A 21,317-nucleotide genomic window follows, 5' to 3' on the forward strand; every position below is an offset into this window, starting at 1 on the left:
CGCTATGCGAAAGGGCGCGCGGGCGCGAGAAAGAGATGGAGCACAAGCGAACGAACGAACGAACCAACGAGCGCGCTGCTCGAACAACACAAAAGGAAACGTTGCGCACCGTTCGCAGTTGCTGAGTAGAACAGAGGGAGTGAGAGCGAGCGAGCGAGAGCAGCACACAAAAAATACAAGCGATGGCGGGTGAGGCTTCCCGCACACACAGTGCTGCAGCACGCTGGCAGGAGCTGGATGAAAGAACACACCTACAGCAAGGATACTGATAAAAGATGGTACACACACGGTACACAAGCCGAAGAGGGCGAACACGCACGCACATTCCGGATCGGGATCGGGACCCAAAGCCACACGGCGCACCGGACAGAGCCAAACAGGGGAGGCAAATACCTGACACCGCATGGATAGGGACCTTTTCCAGGGTCTGCTGCTGCTGCTAATCCCTCCGCTCTCTTGGGACGAGAAAACGGTACCGGCGATCGGAAGGATCGCAAGGATCGACACCCCAAAGGGCGAAGGAAGCGAAGGCAGCAAACCAAACATACACTACTATCCCGCAGGACCGTCGAGATCCCATGTGCATGAGAGCATTCCGGTCGATCATCATCGGTCCGTACGCACCCACACGTGTATATCCTCTCTGCCATAGCGCGTCCTAGTTACGGGCTCAGGTAGACGGCCGGGAAAACTGGAAACCCAAACCTCGATCCTGTCTGTTGCTGCCCGTAACGAATCCTTCACCATTACGACACACCGGCCAGGTAAACAGACCGTGTGGGTGTTCGAAGCGTTGGTTAGTTAGGAGTCTGTGTGGGACTTTTGAGCGATGGTAAATTGTAGCGAACAATTTTTGTTTATACTTCTGCTTGCCAGCCGTCAAAACTGATGCAAACTCCCGCCAATAATTGGCACCGTTGCTGAGTTGCCAACTCGAGCATGCAAGTGGCAAAATTGCGCAAATATAACATTCGAGTTTGTTTTGTGTGGCTCGATTTCTTTCGTTGCGATCCTTTCGCTCTCGCGATGATCCTCTTGTCAATTTGATCTTTTTGAGAGCGAGACATAAACAGGTAACTGGAGCGTTGCTGTTTATTGCTCTAATTGGTTTATTGGTTTACTGGAGTCAGGCTGAACATGTTTGTTTACAAAAATGTAAAAACTGTACACTTGTTACCTCAGTCCCAGGTGATCACCTACAGACAAAAAAATATTACATTTCTAGCTGCAATATTCAAAACATCTCCACTTGCTACTTCTTACTTCAACATGGGACACAATTGAGATCAAAATAAGTCAACCACTAACAATTCAACCCTCGCTTCCTGTGTCTCCCAAACCCAAAAAAAACAGTCGCCCCCAGTGAGGCGGTGCACCATCCATGGTTGCTGCATGCGTTTTCCCGCCAAAATCCTTTTTTGCACCAAGTGCAACCCTACTTAGGGACGGAGGATTACTACAAACACAGCCACCTCAAGCAGAGAACTGTACGTAGGTGAAATTACGATATTTGCACCACCCAACACCCACCCATCGCATCAACCCGACAAGGAAAGGATTGCTTTTTTTGTGTGTCCCTTCTGCATGCCACCCTAGGAAAAAAAAGGAAAACCATCGGTAATTCGCATTCGGAGGAAAGTCTCTCATTGCGTTTTGTCTCCGAACCGTGCAATGGAGGGGGCACACACGTACGCACGCCATCAAGCAACCCCTTGCCACCCCAACCCTTAAAAGGACAACACAACAACAAAAAATCGTGCACCCAAACCCCCCCGCCCGAAAAAGGTTGCGTATTTTTCGGGTTTGTCGGGGTGTGTAGTTTTTACTTTTTTTTGGGTCGATTTAGTTGCCTCCGCGAATCTTGCTGCTGCACAATGTACTAGAAAGGGGGAGGTGCGGAGGAGGACACACGCCACCCCAGATTGCGTGTGTGTGTGTGTTGCGAAGAGAGAATCGCAAGGGTGGCGGTGCTTGTCAAGAAGCGAGAATTTATATAGCGAGAAGAGAGAAGGAAGAAGAGACAACAAAAAATTGCATGAAACGGATAAACAACAAACCATGGACAGAAAATATGAGACAGAAGCCTGGAGGATCGAAAGAATCGCGGCCCATGAAGGCCGCCCTGGCCAGCACAAGGAGGGACTGAGAGTGAGCGAGAGAGCTGTGGCTCGGGGTGGCAAAGGGTGGAGAAGCCGAAGAGTTTGTGTGGATGTTTTATATTCCGGTTTGGTGCCTTCGAACGCTTCGTTTCGGCCCACCAGCACACCCCGCGCCCGCCGCTTGACAGGTTGACTGCCGCCGCACTGCCTGCTTGCCCACGGTGAGCCCCTCCCGCTCAAGCGGGCGCCCAATTCTGCGCCCAAATCATAGCGCGTATGTGTGTGCACGCTTTCGACAACACTTTTGGACTATTTTCCACCCCAATCCCACACAACACACAACACACACACACGCATCCCGTGGGGCTTTTGGTGAGTTTTTCACCCGTCGTCCAGAAGCGCGATTCGAAAGGCATCCCCATGTGAGCGTGTGTGCGGCTGTGGTGTGCATGTGTTCGAGGTGGCTCCGCTACGTGTGGGTAGGCAAAACGGCGTCTGCATTGTTGATACTACCCACTGCTGGGGTTCGATGCGCGGGGAGAGCGGGTGGACTCGAACTCGACACCGAGAGCAAAACATTCCAATCCTCCCAGCAAAGGAAGGACACGCACAGTTTACGACCATGCAGGAGTGCGAAAGAGAAGGAGAGATAGAGAGAGAAAGAGAGAGAGAGAGAGAGAGAGAGAGAGAGAGCGCGAGAGACCGAGAGGACAGAGCGTGTCATTTCGTACCATTTCGAAGCGAGGGTGTAGCAAAAATGTCTCACATAAGGGTCACAGGAGGGAGCGGCGGATGCGAGATGCGGGATAATATGAAGCTACACAGCAACCCACATCACACACAGAGCCTGGGACGACGCGCGAGGACGAGAAAGAGAACGGTTCGAGCACACTCACACACACACACACGCACACATCAAGCGTGAGCCGCAGAAGGAGCAGGAACGTACGACTTAACCTTCTCCCCGTGTGTGCTTCTTTTCGTGCTGTAACGTGTCGCTTACTCGACTAGAAAACAACCCCAAAAATAATGCGAATCACAAACACACACACACACAGACAACGCATCGTTGAACAAAAACTTTGGTCGCTGCCATCTCCTTCCCCCACACACGCTGTGTGCGCACCACCATCGTTTCCCTATCCCTGTCTGTTCTTGTATACGAAAAACCTTCCACAGCGGAAAGAGAAGCATGGCGTAACGCAACGATAAGGGTCGAACAGGGAAAAGAGATTTGACAGCAGCACGCAAGCGATTGCCATTGCCGAGTAGGCATCTGTCAAAAAGACTACGAAAAAAAACAACATTCCACCCTTGTCAGAGAGCGCTAGAGCAGGATGCGCGCTGCTCCGTGTGCGAGCGAGATACGTTGGCAACAACAAACGGCTGGCGAACGGAGGCAAAAAAACCCTACAATTTTTTTTTGTTGGTTTGTTTCGCTCTCTCTCGCTCGCTCGCACGTACGCACCGCGTTTGCTGGTAGTGCTGGTTCGCCTATCTCGATACAGAGAGGGCCGCGCAACTGCAGCGCTTTCGAACGCCTGAAACGCTCGCACGGTCGTCGACTACCCTTCGCTTCGAATCCCATCCGTCCGGATCTCGGGGGCCTTCTGTACGAAGGCGCACACACAACGGCAGCAAAAGCAGCAACAACAACAGCAACAACAAAAAAAGCGGCACACAGCAACCCCTAGCGAACGAACGGAGGGAGAGAAGAACGAACGATGAGAGAGAGTGGCAGCGGCGTGCGGCGTGCGGCAGCAGCAGCAGCAGGGTGTGTGCTCCGGTGTGGCACGGCAAAATGAAGGGAAAACGCGAGTGTCAGCTGTGTGTGGATGGGTTCGAGAGCGGTAGGTAGGTAGGTAGGTAGGCATGGGACGGACAAGGGGTAGCCGCACGCGGAATGAAGCAACGACGACACGATTCGACCAAGCAGCGGCGGCAGCAGCAGCAGCAGCAGAGAGTGAGCGGCTGCGGAATCGAAGTTCCACGGAACGGAACACAGAGCGTTGTGCTGTGTTGCGTATGTCAAGGGGGCTTGTGAAGCAACGTGCGGGGCAAGAGCACAATCGCACCGGAGCCGAACCGGAGTGTGTGCTGCTGCTGGTGTGTTCGCCTTTGGTATGCGGCACACTCGGCTGCGGTGCTTGCCGGCCAAAATGAAGCGGATTTGGCGCAGTTGGGATGAACGGTCTACTGCTTCATTGTATTAGAAAGTAAAACATTTTCACTATTATTTGATCATTTCTAGCGGATTTAGTGAGTTTCAATATTTCATAAAATCAATCTGTTTATTTGAGTAATATTTTACAACAAAATCACAAACAAAATTCTTTGCTTTAAACGTACGGACTTTTTTTATGAAATACTGGACCTTTATATAATAGTCCTATAACAAATGTCCTTTAGAACAGTTATATTTCATGCTAAATAACGCTAAATAAGACACTTTTCTGCTATTGTAAACACCCATCACTTGTAATCATACTTGAATTCAAATGACCCGCCATCATACAAACCGCGGTCGTCGGCCATATTTAAAAGCACCGTTTAGTACACGATTCGAGTAGGCGTGACCAGATACGACCATTGATAACTACAAAAATGGAAGCAATTGAACGGCGTATTGCAATATTTGTGGATTATTCAATTTTTTACAATCATGTAATGCTTATATTAAAGATTTTTGTTTACAATTGTTTCAAAATGAACTTAAAAATGGTATATTTGCTTTTTTTAAAGATGTACAATATAGACAGACAAAGAAACTTTAATTTTGTTACTTTAGTTTAGTTTGTGGTCCAGTCCAAACCATATTTTAAAATAAAAATAAAAATTCGTAAACAATAATTTCACAAAACCATAACGAATAAAAAAAGAAATAGCGCAACTTTCAAGGGTCAGCAATGCATCAAATTGAAAAAAAAGTTCTACACATTTGCCGTCAAATAATTTCTTGGTTTGCGTTTCAAATTTTGATCACCAGCAAACGCACCAAACGCCCAACTGTGCCAGAGCCCTTGGTGTGCTACGGTGTGCTGCTCGGTGCACAGCACCGAGAGCACCGAACACCAAGCACATCGACCGACCACAGAGTGAGACCGGGGCACACACACAACACGAACAAAGCGAACGAACGGCAACGGCGATCGATGGCGGATACGGAGTGAGCGTTTTGCCGCACCATTCCGTCCCTTATTTCAGCAGCCCTCTGCTCTTGCTTGTCTGCCCGCGCCTGCCTGACTGCTTGCCAGTGCTTGCTGGTACAGTCGCTCGTAGCGCTGAATGCTATTTTACCAATGGCTGCCAATGTTGCCATCAACTTCAAGCGCTTCGTGTGCGCTGTTTTCCTGCTTCGGCCCGGCCCAGGCGAACACACAGGCACCACCGTCAGGCCCAGTGTCAGCCCAAGCCAAACCGAACCAAGCCGCCAGCCAGCCAGCCGGGCCAGCCAGCCGAGCCAGCCCGGTCCAACCCGGCCAGCTCAGCCCGTTCGCCCTTCTCGCGGCGAACGACCGTACACTGCGAACAACGGGCAAAAGCGGAAAAAAGAAACAGCAGCAGCAGCAGCAGCCATGGCCTCATCATCAGCACAAACGTAGGAGGCGATTGCGTGCGGGGCGCGGGCATTCGGTGCGGCAAGTGGGTAGGATTGGGAGGACGGTGAGACCTCGACCGAAGCGAACGAACCGCTCGATGCCGCAGCCGCCGCCGCCGCCAACGACGACGACGGCGTCGACGACGATGATGATGGCTTGGAGCGCTTGCAGTGAAACACACCGCACAAAATGTGAAGAGCTTATGCGCGAGGGCGCGGAGACACCGCGCGACGGGTGAAAGGAATGGCTGATGAAGCGCGCACGCGAGGGGATTAGCGAGGCGCGGTGCGGCGGTGGTTCATTTTCGACGATGGAAGGGAAATATAATATTAAAGGGGAATTCGCCCTCTTCACGACACGGCCACGGACCGGAGCGACATCAACGCGGCGACGACGACGACGACGACGACGACGACGACCACGACGACGACGATGCAAGGAAACGAGACCACCCCACTTCTTGGTCACCCAGCGCTCTCCATGCCCTCCGCTGCTCCCTTCACACTGACCAACGTCATTCGCACTAAAATACAACGGCATATTTCAAAGTGCGGGGGCATTACGAGATAGCTCTCCGACCATCCGGACCGAAGAAGAACTCGCCTGTCTCGATCGAGAAACCCATCGGTGTCGCTCCGCCCCACCCCTCCCTCTTCCTCGCTTCTTCCTTTCCCTTCTTCATCAACAGCCTCCGATAACCACGGTCTTGCCACGGTTGCCTTGGCCGCCTAGCAAGTGGCGAAGGGAGGGGAGGGTTCGCGGAGAAATCAACACAGCAGCACAACAACAGCAAAAAAGCACACCACTGTGTACGGGGTCCCACAACTTTGCAACTTTCCGGACGCGGGCACCTCTGCAGCAGCAGCACACAGAGGCGCAGTCTTCTTAAGAGATTGAACGACCACCGCTTTTCTGTTGCCGCTCTCGCTTCCTCTACCACCAGGGCCTGCTCCACCAGTGGGAACCACACCGGGAAGGAGGACATCAACGGATCTGTGCCCGTCTTTTTGACTCACCCGGAACCAGTGGGGAAGGGCGATGAGAGGGAAAGAGGGCATTGTGACTCTGGCAGAGGTTCCGCAACTGGGTCCAAGTTGCAAACACACAATACACACACATGTAGGAGAATAAAAATAATAACGATGAGATTTTTGAAAAGCCAAAACTTCTGTCCCCACAGAAGTTCAGCAGCATCCTGCTCCACAAAGCTGCTTGCTTGGAGTTGAAATGTTGTGCGTCAAAGTTAACTCGTCCTTTCGCGCGGTGCTGCCAATGACGAAGCCAGAAACGCATAGTGCCGCAAAACAAATGCACAAAACATAATGAGCGAAGGAGAGCGAGTGAGAGGCGAAAACGAGCCAGAGGAATAGGGCAATTGCAACGAATCGAAACCAATGTTGCAGTTTTTGGGGCCACGCAACCTGTTTCGGTCCTTCCCTGAAGCGAACGGCTGCGAAATCCCCTTGTCATTACTGTCATTAGTGTCATCTGTAGCCGTCCGTGGACTACTTTGGTTGGTTCTTATTGCGTACCAGTACCAGATTTGTTCTAGAACGCTTTCAGAGCGATGACGATTTTGATCCCTGGTTGATTTAAGTTTGTTTTATGTATTGCTTGAAGTTTTTGCTTGTATACTTAATATTTCATTTAACATTTACTCATATGAGCAATGTCTAGATGGTTTGTGTTAAGTGTGACCTTTGAACTCATTTTTTTTGTAATCATTTACATAACAAACGGTAATGTTTTGTTTTGTAAATAGCGCGATATTTGTTACAATCCAGTATATTTCCCCACTACTCAACACTGTAACATCATATTTCATTCGATATAGGAACACGTTTTCCTCTCCAAAACGTTTCCACTTCTTAACGGTCGTTTTGAATTGTTCAAAGTAAAACTGCTGCATCTCGTTATCTGCCGCCGGCGATTGAGTAGATTTGAAATTCAACCACGTGGGAGCTCTTCCTAGCAGCGGGATGGTGCGAAACGTATGTGTGCCGTACACGAGCACACAAACGCGCGAGCGCGCGCGCGCCTCCATTAATTGTATCTGCATGCATTTTCGTCCGATGAGATCGCACAGATCCGTTACCGACGCCGATGATGTCGGTCGAACACCCAATCCCTTCCTAGAACCTACCATTTGCGCCCCAAACTCTAAAGCGAGATCAGGAAAAGTTTTCCCTTGGCCTGCTCATTTCAGTCAGTCGCCAAAAAGGTCGTCGCCGCAGTTTCTCGATAAAGGACGGAGGGAAAATGCGAAGCGAAGGAAAAAAAGTGTGTCCCATTCAAACCTTACCTCTCCCATCGGGGCTTATCCCCGGGGGCGGCACAATGTTGTAGGCGAAATCTTCCTCCAACGTTCTATTTGGGCGGTTTTTTCCCTTCTTCTTCATTTCGTTGCTATTGTTGCTGTTGCCAGTTCCCTTCTTATCTTCTTTCTAGGGAGAAAATGTAACACACAGCAACAGCAACCGTAGCTTTTCCATCTTCCTCCCTCTGAAAACACATTTTCCCTCTTTGTGGGCGCAAGGAAAATGGTTTCACCGATGGCGTAAGGTCGGAGAGTGGTGTGGGTTCCTTCTTGTCGTCCCCCGGAAAACAGAACGAAGGGAAAGCAACAGCACAAAAAAAATAGACAATCTTTACCGAAACGTCAACTCACCAGCGCCCAAGCAATGGCGAAGGAAGGGGGACGCATGCACGCACGCAAGCAGACAAAAAAGACGGCACAACAAAAACCCTCATCTTAACCGTGCCCGGAATAGGTGCTGGGTAAGGCAGGACGGAAGGGCTTTTTCCGGAACTAAACATCTGCCACGGAAGCTGCAAGACTGGACGACCGGGGATCGTCGCTCGAGACTGGGATGCGTGCTTGGGATACGACGGTCTCGGTTCGAAAGTGATCAGTCTTCGGTGATCGAGAATGGGTTTGTTTTCGTTGGCCAAGTGTCTGTGCGTGTGCTGGAGGGGTAAGTATTAGGCATACTAACGCGTAGATGGCGTTGGAAAACTGTCGCAGCGTTAGTTGCTGGCGCAAAAATTCAAATCGCGAAAAAAGACGTTGGTCGATACTTTAACATTCGATTGATTCAAACAAACATCGCTAAGAACGCCCGTCTTCGCCTTCGAATGGCAACGGTCAACGCGATAAGGCACTATCGCAACGGACTTCGGGCGCTATTCACGCGAGAAGGCCACGGTGATTATCGCAAAGCGGCTGCATTGCGCGCTGCGGCGGTCTCTTGGTCACTGCTACGCTGCCCGCTCACTTGCCCTCGCGCTCCGCTCGTCCCAGGGCGACGTTTGTCTCGCACCGTTTTACGAGTGTGCCTATCGTCCGGAGGAAGTTGTACTACCGGAACAGTGCAGCATGAAGCGAGCATACCTGGGTAGCAGCGCATCGCTCTTACTTGACAAGTTCCGCTTGGCTTTTGTACCGGAGTAGAAAGGGCGGAAGTAAAGTTTGGGCTTATGTTTCACATCGAAAGATCCGATGTTTCAGTACAGAAATACATTTTCTAAAAAAATCAAACATTATGTCAATTATATTTGCTTATTTTATCACAAAATTTGCACCACAATTTGTAATTGCGCCAAATCACAAAAACATATAACAGATTCCATGTATCGTTAAGAATAGAACCGTTAAAAAAGCAACCGTTTCATTTAATTTGAGATATATTGAACATTATGTGTCTTTCAAGTATGATTTCTTAAAACCCCAATTTGTTGTTCTTAGCTTAATATTTGTATTAATTTAGACGTTTTTCTGCACGGTCGTGTGTGGATCGTTTAACAAACCTATGACCTATGGTAGTTTTTAATGAGCAAAAAGAAGAAAGTGGAAAATGAAGAGAAGAAATCTAAGCTACAGAAAAAAACAAGAAAAAATACACAAACATTAACAACCAAACATAATAAGAACACTTTAAGAAGAAGTAAAATAAATAATAAATAAACCATCTCTACTGAAGTATTTCAAAATAAGTATTTATAACCAAATAAGCACCTTTTCCTCATGGTTTCATGTATGTTGTACATTGTTGCATTGTGTAATATTGCTATGGGTTTGATTTCTGTTGTTTTAATTGAATATAAAAAAAAAAGATATTTGGCCTGTCTTCCAAGTTTTTTTTTAAATTTTTGTGTCTAATTTTACTTACATTTTAATTTAATTTCATATTTTATTGCATTTGATTTTACTGTTCCTTAAATGGTTTTTCATAATTGAACGTTTGTTGGATTGTTTTTATATTATATTCATATTTTATTAAGTTCTTTTATTTTGTTTCCAATTGTATGAATGCCTAATATATAAAGTAAACTTTTTTACTTGATTTTAACATTTATTCTAAGACTTATACATCCATAATAATATAGCTAAGACCTTCTTCGATAAAGGTTAAAGGCAAAACTGTATCATAGCAAAGAAAAATCGCCATTAGGACATTCCCATGTTCTAATAACAAAAACGAGCACAGTCTCTACCACCCACTACAGACGAAATACAACGAACAAAAAACCACCACAAACATCGGCGACAGTTCCGGGATCTCCAAATCTCGCTCATCCTCAAGCCATCAGCCGTGTTCGTTATCTTACACTGCGCGGCCTACAAGCATTTCCCTCGCCATCGTGCGCAGCCAAATTTCCACGTGTCCTTACAAAGACGGAACGGCGAAAAGCCTCCCGGAGCCCAAACGATGCTTACCACCCCCAAAAAACACCCACTTCCCTCTTGAAAACCACCCCCCCCCCCCCCCAAAAAAAAGGATGTCTCGGTTCGTTCGCCTCCACGGCTGCTCTCGTTCGATTCCCTTGTGTTTCGACCTCGAACCAAACGCTCACCACCTATACCTGCCCTCTAGCATCGCGGCTGCTTCACGGGCTCACGCACAATGGCTCCGCACCTTACGCCGAGCCCCCCCCCCCGCCCAGTGCGCTTCCCTTTTCCCTGCGACCCTTCCAATCGGCACGATCATTTTCCCATTTCCTTCCCGTGCGTCAAGCGCGAATGGAACCTGGTTGCTTTTCTTTCTTGGCGCTGTTTTAATGTTGCCTTTCCCTCCTACAACCACCTCGCCCTCACCGCCCTACCACCCCACCGCTCTCCGCTTGCCCAACCCAACTCACAGCTCCTCCTAGGACCCACCCCTATGCGTTGAAACATTCCAAAATCCATGCCTCCTCCTCGTGCCGTCACGCAACCCAACACCCTTCTCCCTCCCACACCTCCTCCTCTTAGCGTCAGCGTGTTTCTTTCTCGAACTCCCCCCAAAACACCCCCCCCCCCCCCCCGACTCCGGCTCCAACTGCCTGCCAACCCTGCCTTTCGCCCGTGGTCCGGCTGCCTACATTCCACAATCAAGCTCGAGCTCTTCAGCCGTTCCGCGGGCGAAGCGAACACGCCAGCCAGGGCAAGCGACTCTCTTTTCCATAGCCTACTTTCCCCCTTGATCCAAAACTCCACGTGATGTTTCACCCGCTTCCATCTTTCATCCACAGTCCTGTCCCCCTCCTCCTCCCTTCACTACGGTCGCCCACTGTCAAAATACAAAAAAAAAGCACACGCTTGCGACCCCAACATCAACGCCATCAACGCCGGATCGCGCACTGGCTGCCCTCTCTCGCTCTCACGCTCTATCTTGCTCTTCCCCACAAGTCCACCCCTACCTATACTACTCCCCCCTTTCTTCTTCCATTCCTCCGCTCTCTATCGAGCAACGCATTTCATTCCAATCCATTTTTCTTTCGTACATGTGTGTGTGTGTGTGTGTGTGTGTGTGTTGTGGCTGTGGGCACATACTTTGAAACAGTACAATCCCCTTGAAGACGATGGAGAGTCTCCACGAGAGAAGGGACCGGTGGTACAACACCAAGAAAAGAGAGATAGAAGGAGAGAGCATTATTCATCACCAATCTACCTATTGGAGCGCGAGCGAGATGGAAACACATAATCAACACAAGCAGCAACAACGCAGCAGCAGCAGCGCTCAAGACGCACCACGAAGAACGCGCAGCGGCCCGATGCTCAAGGAAAAACGGAGAAACGAACGACCGAACACGGACAGGGGCAGCAGCCAAGGCGGAAAGCGAAGAAGGCCGAGCGAGCGAGATGGCGAGCGAGCGTGGCTGAGAAGGGAGCAGAAAAATCAACCAAAAACCAATTCCAATTCCATCTCGCGCCGCTGTGTTGTTGTGTGTTGCGTCGTTTCGTTTTCCGCTGCCGCCCGTTCGGTTCATTTTCTTCAGCCGTTTTTTTTTTTCCTTCTTATATTTACTTCTCTGCTTCTCTTGCGTTGCTTTTTTCCGCTCCTCGTCAGCCTCGTTCACCCCGCGGTTTTGTGCGTTGTTGCGTTGTTTTGCCTATTGCTTCGCAGGCCGCGTATACACACTGTTGCTGCTGCTGCTGCTGGTGCTACGGCTGTTGTGTTTCCGTCTCTCGGCGACTCGCAAGAAACGCACGTTCCTCTTGCGGCAAGTTTTTGCGTTGCCCCGCATATGCTGGATGCGTGACAAAGAGGGTATAAGCTAGCGAGCGAGTGAGAGAGTAGGCAAACAGTGTGTGTGTGTGTTTGCGCGTTCATTAATCTTCGTGTGGAGCGCTGAAAATGGATGGTGGAGTAAAAAAATAAGCTCAGCAACCGGCGCACAGCCAGCACAGGGGGAGCACAGCGCATGTTCAACAGCCAGAGCGGGAAAGCTGTCGCAAGCGAACCCTGCAGATAACGGTGGGAAGAAGAAGTAGAAGACGAAGCATACAGGGACACGAGTGCAGGGATCGCTCCGATCGACACGCAATGTGAGTCGGGGCATCGAAAGGAAAGGACAGAACAAAATAAAAATAAAAAAATACCACAGTAACGAAACTCCCCGGACGCTCGATGACGGGGCCGTGTGAAGTGAACCCCCCCCCCCCCCCCTTGGCCTGGCCAGAGGAACGTCCAAGCACGACCAGCACGGAATAAAAGCCAAAAGACAAGGGGAATATAAGGGGGGGAGAGCAAAAAAACACAGTCAGGTCGGGCAGAGACAGAACAAAAAAAAAAGCAACACCACACTCGCATCGACGGACGCGCGATCGAATAACGAACGGAAGCGCATGGAAAAAAAAGCGGCAACACATCACCTCCGTCCACCCAACCCGAGCCAGGACACAAACCGGTGACGACGTTCGGTGTAAGAAATAGCAAAACAAACGAAGGGAAGTGCAGGCACCAACAACAAGGGAGGGAGGGAGAGAGCAACAAAACTTTCCTGACAAACGGGCGTCTTTTTCATTCCGCCGTGCAGCGAACGGCAGGCGGAAAGGCACGAAATGAAACCACGGTGTGGCACGAAATCCGTCCAGTCGTTAAGCTGCTGCCCGCCCGCCCGCCCGCCCACCGTTGCTCAAGGGTACTGCCACCTTTTCTTGCAAATTCTGACTCATCTCGGCCGGTCCGCACACCGGCAACAGTGTGCGCGCTCGAACGATGGTGCTGGTGGCGTCCGATGACAAGCCACGCAATACCCATCGGATCCGAGGAGCCGGAGCCAGAACCGGGCGACACAAGTGGGCGAGACAATGTAGTGCCGTGCACGCCGCTTGTGTGCGTTTTGTGCTAAGAGGGTGATACTACCTCAGAGCGCTGTCAAATAAACGTCACTTTGACAGGTTCGCTCTATGACAAACAAATTCGTACAGAGATTTGATTCGAAATGTGGTTTCGTCTCATTTCTAGTAATAAAGTTTTATTACTAAACAGGTCAGAAACTGTACAACCCAAAATTTCAGCTTAATTTAAGTGATATTTTACACTATTGCATGTCTCATGTCACTTAAAAAAAATCTTTTCATTTTCGAAAGAAGTGTAACTCGTTTGATGAGAACAACAATCCATGCAAATTAATTAAAGAAACTTTTTACATCACTAAACTTCCGAGGAAAACAACGACACATTTTCCATTTTCGCACGAAAAAGAAAGATCAGCCAGCCAGCGCACCAGCAGCACATGAACATCCCCAGTTCAATTCCAGCAGCTCATCAGAATCAGAAGCAGTTTTCCGTCCGCAATAAAAGTCCAAGAAAAGTTTCCCCGAAACGAGCTAGGGATTTCCGAACAACTTCTCCCCGTTAAACGGCGAAGGGCGAAATATAACAGCCGTAGCAGGGCGTAAGTGTGACTGCAATGGAGCTACACGCACACGCCGAGCGAGACACAGCGAAGCGTGTGGTACGTACTACGGCGTAGAGCGTGTAGCCGGAGCCATGACACAGAAAGCGGGCGGCCATAGAAACGGAAAAAAACACGGAGAAGCCCGGACGAGTGGGTGGGATGGGGTCCCCGGGATGGACGGTCCCGAATGTAGCGGTGGCAGGCAGGAGTTCAATCTTCCCATTCCCGTTCCAGCCTCACGCGGCCTCTGGTGTGTGTGTGTACCGAACGGTTGCCGTTCGCCTTCGCCCGCTTGGGCCAAGGGGTGTTTCTACCCGTAGCCGTATCGCCCAAAAAGGGCACCGAACGCAGGGACGGCGGAGACGGACGGTTCGCATGTCTCGGGGCAGAGTTGGATAACCCCCTCCCTTCAGTTCGCTCTTCAATATTGTACCGAGTAGTGTTGGTGGTGGTGATGGTAGTGGTAGTAGCAGTAGTAGTAGTAGCAGCATCCAGCGGACTTGAAAACCTGCCAGGGTGCTTTCTACTGCGGCGTGGATATTACACAAAATGCATAAATAGCTACCGCAATTGTTATGAATTTTGGTACATTAAAACAGTGTTACTACCAAGTGCAGATAGTAACCTCTGTATGATCATTCAGAATTTACAGAGAATAATATCAAAGAAATCCTACTTTATTCCAGGTGAGTACTAAATTGCTTTATGATTGACATTTTTAGGTTGGTAAAAAGGTGATCTCAGCCAAATTTCAGTAAAATACTAGAAATAACATTCAAACATATTCCATACATGGATAGTTACACAATTTGCATAGACATAATTTGTTTATTCCTCAGGAGTTGCATATGTTGGTAAAATGAATTATAATCCACTTCAGTACCCTGTTAATATTTCAATTCGTTTCAACTCATTTTGCAGTGTTCTAATAATACTGATTTAGCATTTACTATGTAATGTACTTTTTTATATATGGTGAGTTTTTGTTTCCCTTTAATACATTACAAATATAACAAAAATACAAAAATATGTTGGAAGACCCAATCAAGTTATCAAACAAAAAGGATAGATACTTAAACAAACGTAATGTAAAATTCGGCAAAATTAACAAATTTGCACGAATAAAATCAAATAATTACTACTACTACAAACGTCTTCAAACAATGTGCAATGTTCCAAATTATTTTTAACATTTCCTATCATCAGAATATCTACATATTTTGGGCATATGAAGGCGAAACGTGTATATCCAAGCAATAAATGACCTATTCGTATAGTTTCTGTACAGATTCATTCCACCATCAACCGCCCTAGTAGTCGGCAGCCTTGCTTGAACGCACTGAGTCAGAGCAGCAGCAGCAGCAGCAGCAGAGCTTACACCACCGTTGGCGGTGGGTTGCCTTCGTTGATGTGATTGCAATGGCAATGGCGGGAAGTGTGGGTGACTAAGGGAGAAATTTATTTATATCCTGCCTTCTTCACCAACGTCGTCGTCGTCGTCGTCGTCATCGTCGTCGTTGGCTTGGGTTGGTAAGAAACGGGGCGACACACACAGAGCAGCGGCAGCATCAGCATGACACACACTCGGTCGGCGAATCATGTGACGTCTCATCTGACCGTCGTTCGCCTCTTGCTTCCCCTTTTCCCATTTAACGGCTGCCAGGCTAACCTTTCCCCTCTTGGTTTAGCACCGTACGGCGAACAGCAGGAACAAACGGAAAATACTGCTAGGGGGAACCGGGTCCGGGAGACATACACACACACATACACACCATTCTCATACCATTCGTGTGGGTGGTTAGGGTGGGTGTGCTGTCGGTGGTTCGTTTGGCCAGCCGTTGTTTCCTGAGCGTAGTGTACGTTTGGGTGGCGCAAAAAAGCACACGTACAAACACACACACACACATACACACAAAGAGACACTGGAAGGAAAAACGATAGTGCGAGATGAGTTTTTCCCTCGTCATCAGCTTTTGGCCCAACAGCGTGAGGGTTGATGTGCGGAGCCGAACGACCGTTGGATCCTGTTCGACCGGAGCTGTACAGGGCACCGAGAGCACAGCGTAGCGTTTGCAGGCGCCCTAGGGAGAAGACAAGAAGGACCATCCCCGAGAACGCATCCCTCTGTCTTACGGTGTGGAGTGTGGGTAATGGCATAGAGAAGATTACGGACTCTCGGGCTGCCTCGGGAACCTGCGTCGTCTAATGCTTTTGCTAGCTAGCTGCTCGGCAGCTTGGCTCGGCAACCCGGGTTCAGGTCGATGGTAAGCGCACAATTCACTCCCTCCACCACCTCCACCTTTATCTCGTTTTCACCATCCTCACCAGCCGCCCTCTCGTCGATCTTTCCGTTGGAAAAGCAAACAACTTCGCCCTTTTTCCGAATCGAGAGTGTGGCCACTGCTCCAACCAGCGGTAAAGGTCCTTCGGTTTTCGTTCGTCGTCTTTACTTTTTTAGCCTTTCCACACACAAAAGAGGAAGTTTATCAGTGTGCCAGGGTAGAAAGTTTTGTATTTGGTTGGCTCCGATTTATTGACCGCAATGGCGGAACGGGCAATCTTGAGTTGCGTTGTTTTTTTTTGTTTGTGCTGAGTAATATGAATCTAAATGTGATCACGCATTGACCTTCAATTTTGGGAACGTTCAACAGATCATATGGCAAAAGGTACGCCGGTAAATGGAGGTGATAATGGAGCAGTATAAGCTGCAACGCAACAGCACACAGCCGCCCTTGCTCAGCTGCAGCCAATCAATCCACTTGCACAGGCAGCCGCCGAGTGAGCTTGCTCGGCCAAAGTTGCAGCTTGCACCGTCGGCACGTGCAATTTTTTGATAGCCGTTTTACTTCGCCAGCTTCTTCAGACAGTGCAGAAGCTCTGTGCACCAAAACACCTGCAGCATGTGCGTGCGAAAGGAAGAGAAGTGACTTTCCACCTTGCCGCCGCACGCCAGAATCCGGGAGCACATGTTGCACACGGAAGCACGGCTGGCGCACATCTAGTTTGGTAGCGCAATTCCAAACTGTGTCACCGCAGCTGTGCCACTGACTTCACAGGCCGTTCTTGCAAACGCTTCTCAGCGCTCGTTCGCGCTTGCTCTCCTTCCCCAAGAGCGGGTTCGAACGTGAAGCGTCGCTGCTCTTTTAATTATCATACGCCGAGGCGCGTCCCAAGCGCGCCGGCCCCGATACGCTAATGTGATATGCGCCTTTCAGCCGGCAACTCTTCTCTCCCGCTAGGGCACCGGGTGTTCGGAGGGGTTCGGATTAAAATCAGCTGATCAGCCGTGACCATGGCAGGGCGAGACCGTTCGTGCGATAGGCGCGCTATCATAACTGACCTCTAAAAACCGAACACAGACAAGTCGAGGGGATGAGGGCAGACTCACCACTCGCAATGGGAGAAGAGGAAAAAAACTGCATACACTCACACACCGAAAAACAGTATCCAACCTCTTCCCTAACCAACACGCTCGCCTGCATGACTTGAAAAGCAGCGTTGACCGGCAAATGACTAATCGTGCCCCAGCCACACGCCCCAATGTCACCCCCGGCACGGCACGAGGTGACAAACGACAACTGCTGTCGATGACGAAGACGGCGGCGACGGCATATCATGCATAAATTCCAGGGCCTCACAGTTTCGCACAGCTGGCGGGCGGGCGCCCGCAGCGCAAAGGAACGAGGCCAACGACCACCACACCGATGACGTAAGAGAAAATCCCTTGCACACGCTCGGATGTGGGGGGATGCGGGAGAATGGTATCGCAATAAAACGTCATAGGGACGATTAAATGTTTTTGTTGGAGCTCTCGGGCTAAGGGACGGGGCGGAGCGAGGCCTCTACGAATCTTCAAAGTTTGTAGTTTTCGTTGGCAAGGGGGGTGATGTTTACATTTTTTTTCTATTTGCTCCCATCCAATCGTTGCAGACAGATCAAGTGTATACAACACAAAGCCACTAATCTCAATGCCAAGTGTGGCTTAGAATGCTTCCGTCATAACAGTAAAAAGCTACGAGCTGCGTCACACGTATCCTCTTGACAAGTCGTATGTGTGTGTGTGTGTGTGTGTGTTGTTTTTTTGTTGCTCTAGTATAAATTCATGAATGAATTTTTCTATTTGCAATTGCTCCTTCTCTTTTTGCCATCTGGTCGCCTGTACGATTTATTAGAGCACCGGCACCGGACGCGATAAGCGATTTCATTCATAAACACACGTAACAAGTGATCGGCAGGGCAATAAAAGAGTGTGTGTTGTATTACAAGCGCGTGTGAAAAAAGGGAGATGAGCGTGAGATGAAAGAGGTGCAGAAAAGACAAGAAAGAAAGAAAGAAAAAGCTCTACATCAACAGTGTGCAATTAAATCCCTCGGCCCGGCATGATTAGTAGGCTTCATTTTTGTTCAACCCTCACCCTCTTTCTCACACTCTGTCTCTTTTTCTCGCTCGCACGATACCGCCATTCTGCCATACCGTTTGGATAACGACAACCGATTTCACACATCAATGGAGGGCATTGAAAACAAACGAACGCTAGAGCGAGACAGCGAGCAACTTGCAGAAGAAAGCATGTGCAAAACAAAAAGAATCGACCAAACTAAGCGCACACACACACACACACCGATACACATCTATAGAAAGGGTTTAAACAAGAGGCCATGTTTGCGTCCCCTTCCCACCAATCCCCGGCAAGCGCTGTACGCTATATTTATGCGATGGCTTACACAGCTCCCCTCTTCAATCGCCCGCCCTGCAGCCGCGGGTAGATACGAAAAACGGCGGCCGAGATGACGATGACGACGACGACGGCGACGGCGGTGACCTTCATAAATTTATTCCATGCTCACTTATTATTAGCGCGGCACGGGGCAGAATAAACAAAGCCAGCGGCGGGTGTGTGCGCCACAGCGAGCGCGAGAGCGAGCGAGAGCGATCGAATCAGTTCAAACGAGAGAAGGCCCCACGGAAAGGTGGCGCGGTGGTGGCGCAACAGATACAAAATGCACTTCCTTTCCCTCGCACGGTGGCGGCGCGTGGAGTGTAAGATTGAATGAATGCTGGCTGCTGTCTGGCCGTTCCGCGGTCGAAGGTAGTACCCACCGGCCGCGTTCCGTTCGTTTTGGGGGTGATGCGTAAGTGCGTGCGTGCGTGCGGCGGGAGTGCGTATGTGTAACGCGAACGCCAAAGCGTACGCAAATAGAAACACACAAATCCGTTCCTACGGCTGGCCGTTCCGTTGTTTGGTGGCGGACGCTCGTCAGGATAACGTATCGTTGGAACGTAAAATAGCGCACACACACACACACATATGCATATGAACAACACAAGTCGTTATGGTGATGGAGGTGGAGAGAAGTGGGAGGCATTGGAAAGAATTGGGAGCAAAGTGAGTGTCTGTGTAATAAGCCGCCTGTACGCACAAATGACGCACTCTAATGCTTACGTGTGCTGCGATCAGACGAAATAGATTTTTTATGGAGTAGTTTTATACTATAATAAATGATTATTTTTACTAACGAATGAAATTATTGATATAACACATCATGTTCTTTTGAATTCCAGTAATTCGGTGTACGCTCAACATGGCATCCCACGGCCATTGTCAACCAAACACCTACGAGCATTACGAATCATCCTCGTCTCTTGATTTCTAGTGCATTTGAATCCATTTCAGCCAGTACCCATTCCGAAAATTACATGCATCATTTGTATTTTCTTTCGAACAAATAACTTCTACTCTCTCACATTCGTTCACGATAATGCTTTATTTTCGACCCATCGTACCTACCCTCCGGGCCGGACTTTGTCCATAGTGTGTTACTCATGTTCCGTTTTCGCGGCACACCACCACGCACCATTTAACATGAACTCCAAAGCGTTGAACCTTGTGCTCTTGGCTGCTTCTGCTCTGACCATTAATTGTGCTCTCTCTCTCTCTCTCCTCAAAAGGATAAACCGTCAACAGTCACATACGCACAGGAGAAGATTAGCTTATCATCAACCATTAGATGGCTAGGCAGGGAGGCAGGTCCCACACACACACACACACACTATATATGTATATGCTCAGACGACCGCGTGCTTTGCTGCTCTCGCATAAACATCGAATGACCGCGTGGCTCTTCTTTGCATTGTTGCTTTTCATGTACGCGGCCGTGTGCGCGCGTGAGTGTGTGTTTGATGGGATAGCCCACTTGTGGGGCGACCTTGCGTCTGGGACCGGAGACTAACGGTCCGCCCAGCTCCCTCCCGTCCCTCTGCTTCTCTTGAGCGGGCAGCCGATGGGGGGGGGGGTGTATGTGTGTGCGATGTCTAAAGTTAACCCACTAATTAAGTGATACCGGCAACCGCTGCTGCTGCTGCCGCCGCCGACGGCGACGATGATATGACGACGGCGACGGCTAAAACGGCAGACAGAATGAACCGGAAGCGTTCATTTCAGTGCTCGCTTTGGCTTAGGCTGATATCGAAGCGAGGGCAGATCGTGCTGGACTGACTGTTCATTTGATAGCTCTACCGATAATGCGTGTAAGCTGCAGAGCGCTTTTCTCTTTTTTCTGCATAGGTCTTGTAATGTATTTAGAGGGAATTTATATGAATGGAACAAAGGAAGAGAGAATACCAAACATATCATTCCATTAGCTTGTTTTAACGTTAATTTTACAATTGTTCTATCAAAGCTTTTAATGCATTAGATAATATTCCACAAAAACGATCGATGTTTTTTTGTACAAGGGTTGGAAATTCTAGTAAATCAATCAGTCAACCGTACGTAAGCACTTATGTACCTTTCCAGCGACAGTTGTTGTTTCGAACACCAGTTTAACTGTAATTGGTCATTGAATGATTCCATTCCGAAAAGAAAGCTGCTGTTGCACTGGGAAGCTAATGTGGACCAAACATTTCTGGGAAACTGTCCCATCCAAAAGCCTCATTCCGGGAAGCTCTTATGAGGGGAAAAAAGCTGTTTGTTGGTTTACTTTCCTTTTTTTTATGGTGTAATCCACAACTCTTCCTTCAACCGCTGCATACTGTGCAACACTGCTCATTCCGTTTGGGATGTTTTGTGTTTTAAACAACTGTCCTCACACCCGGATGGATTATGATATTCGGTCACCAGCGGCACACAATTACGCACATACAAAAGGGTGCAACACCCACAAGCCACCCACAAACAGCGCGAGCTCCACCAGCTACCAACCACTGGTGGCAGGGGGGGTTATTCAGGAATGCATCCGAATGCAGTAGCCATACCAGTTTTGGGGTAGCACCGATTAAAGCTGCACCGCTTAATCCCTAACAACGCTCGGGACGCCCCCCCTTGAGTTCGTCGCTCTTTCCCTGCTTGCGCAAAAGCTTTGCGTGTTGTGATTGTGCGATGGCTCGTGAAATGCACCACGACTGGAATCAATCATAAATCTTAAAGCCTCACTTCAATGTGGCTTTAAAGCGT

General features: G+C 49.2%; 1 protein-coding gene across 1 annotated transcript in view; it reads right to left on the reverse strand.

Annotated features, from left to right (window-relative positions):
* Window positions 1-21,317, reverse strand: part of LOC120949255 (uncharacterized) — a 49,575-nt gene that overhangs the window by 11,448 nt on the left and 16,810 nt on the right. The window lies entirely within an intron of this gene.

Source organism: Anopheles coluzzii, chromosome 2 (assembly GCF_943734685.1).
Source record: "Anopheles coluzzii chromosome 2, AcolN3, whole genome shotgun sequence".
Classification (NCBI taxonomy): Eukaryota; Metazoa; Arthropoda; class Insecta; order Diptera; family Culicidae; genus Anopheles; species Anopheles coluzzii.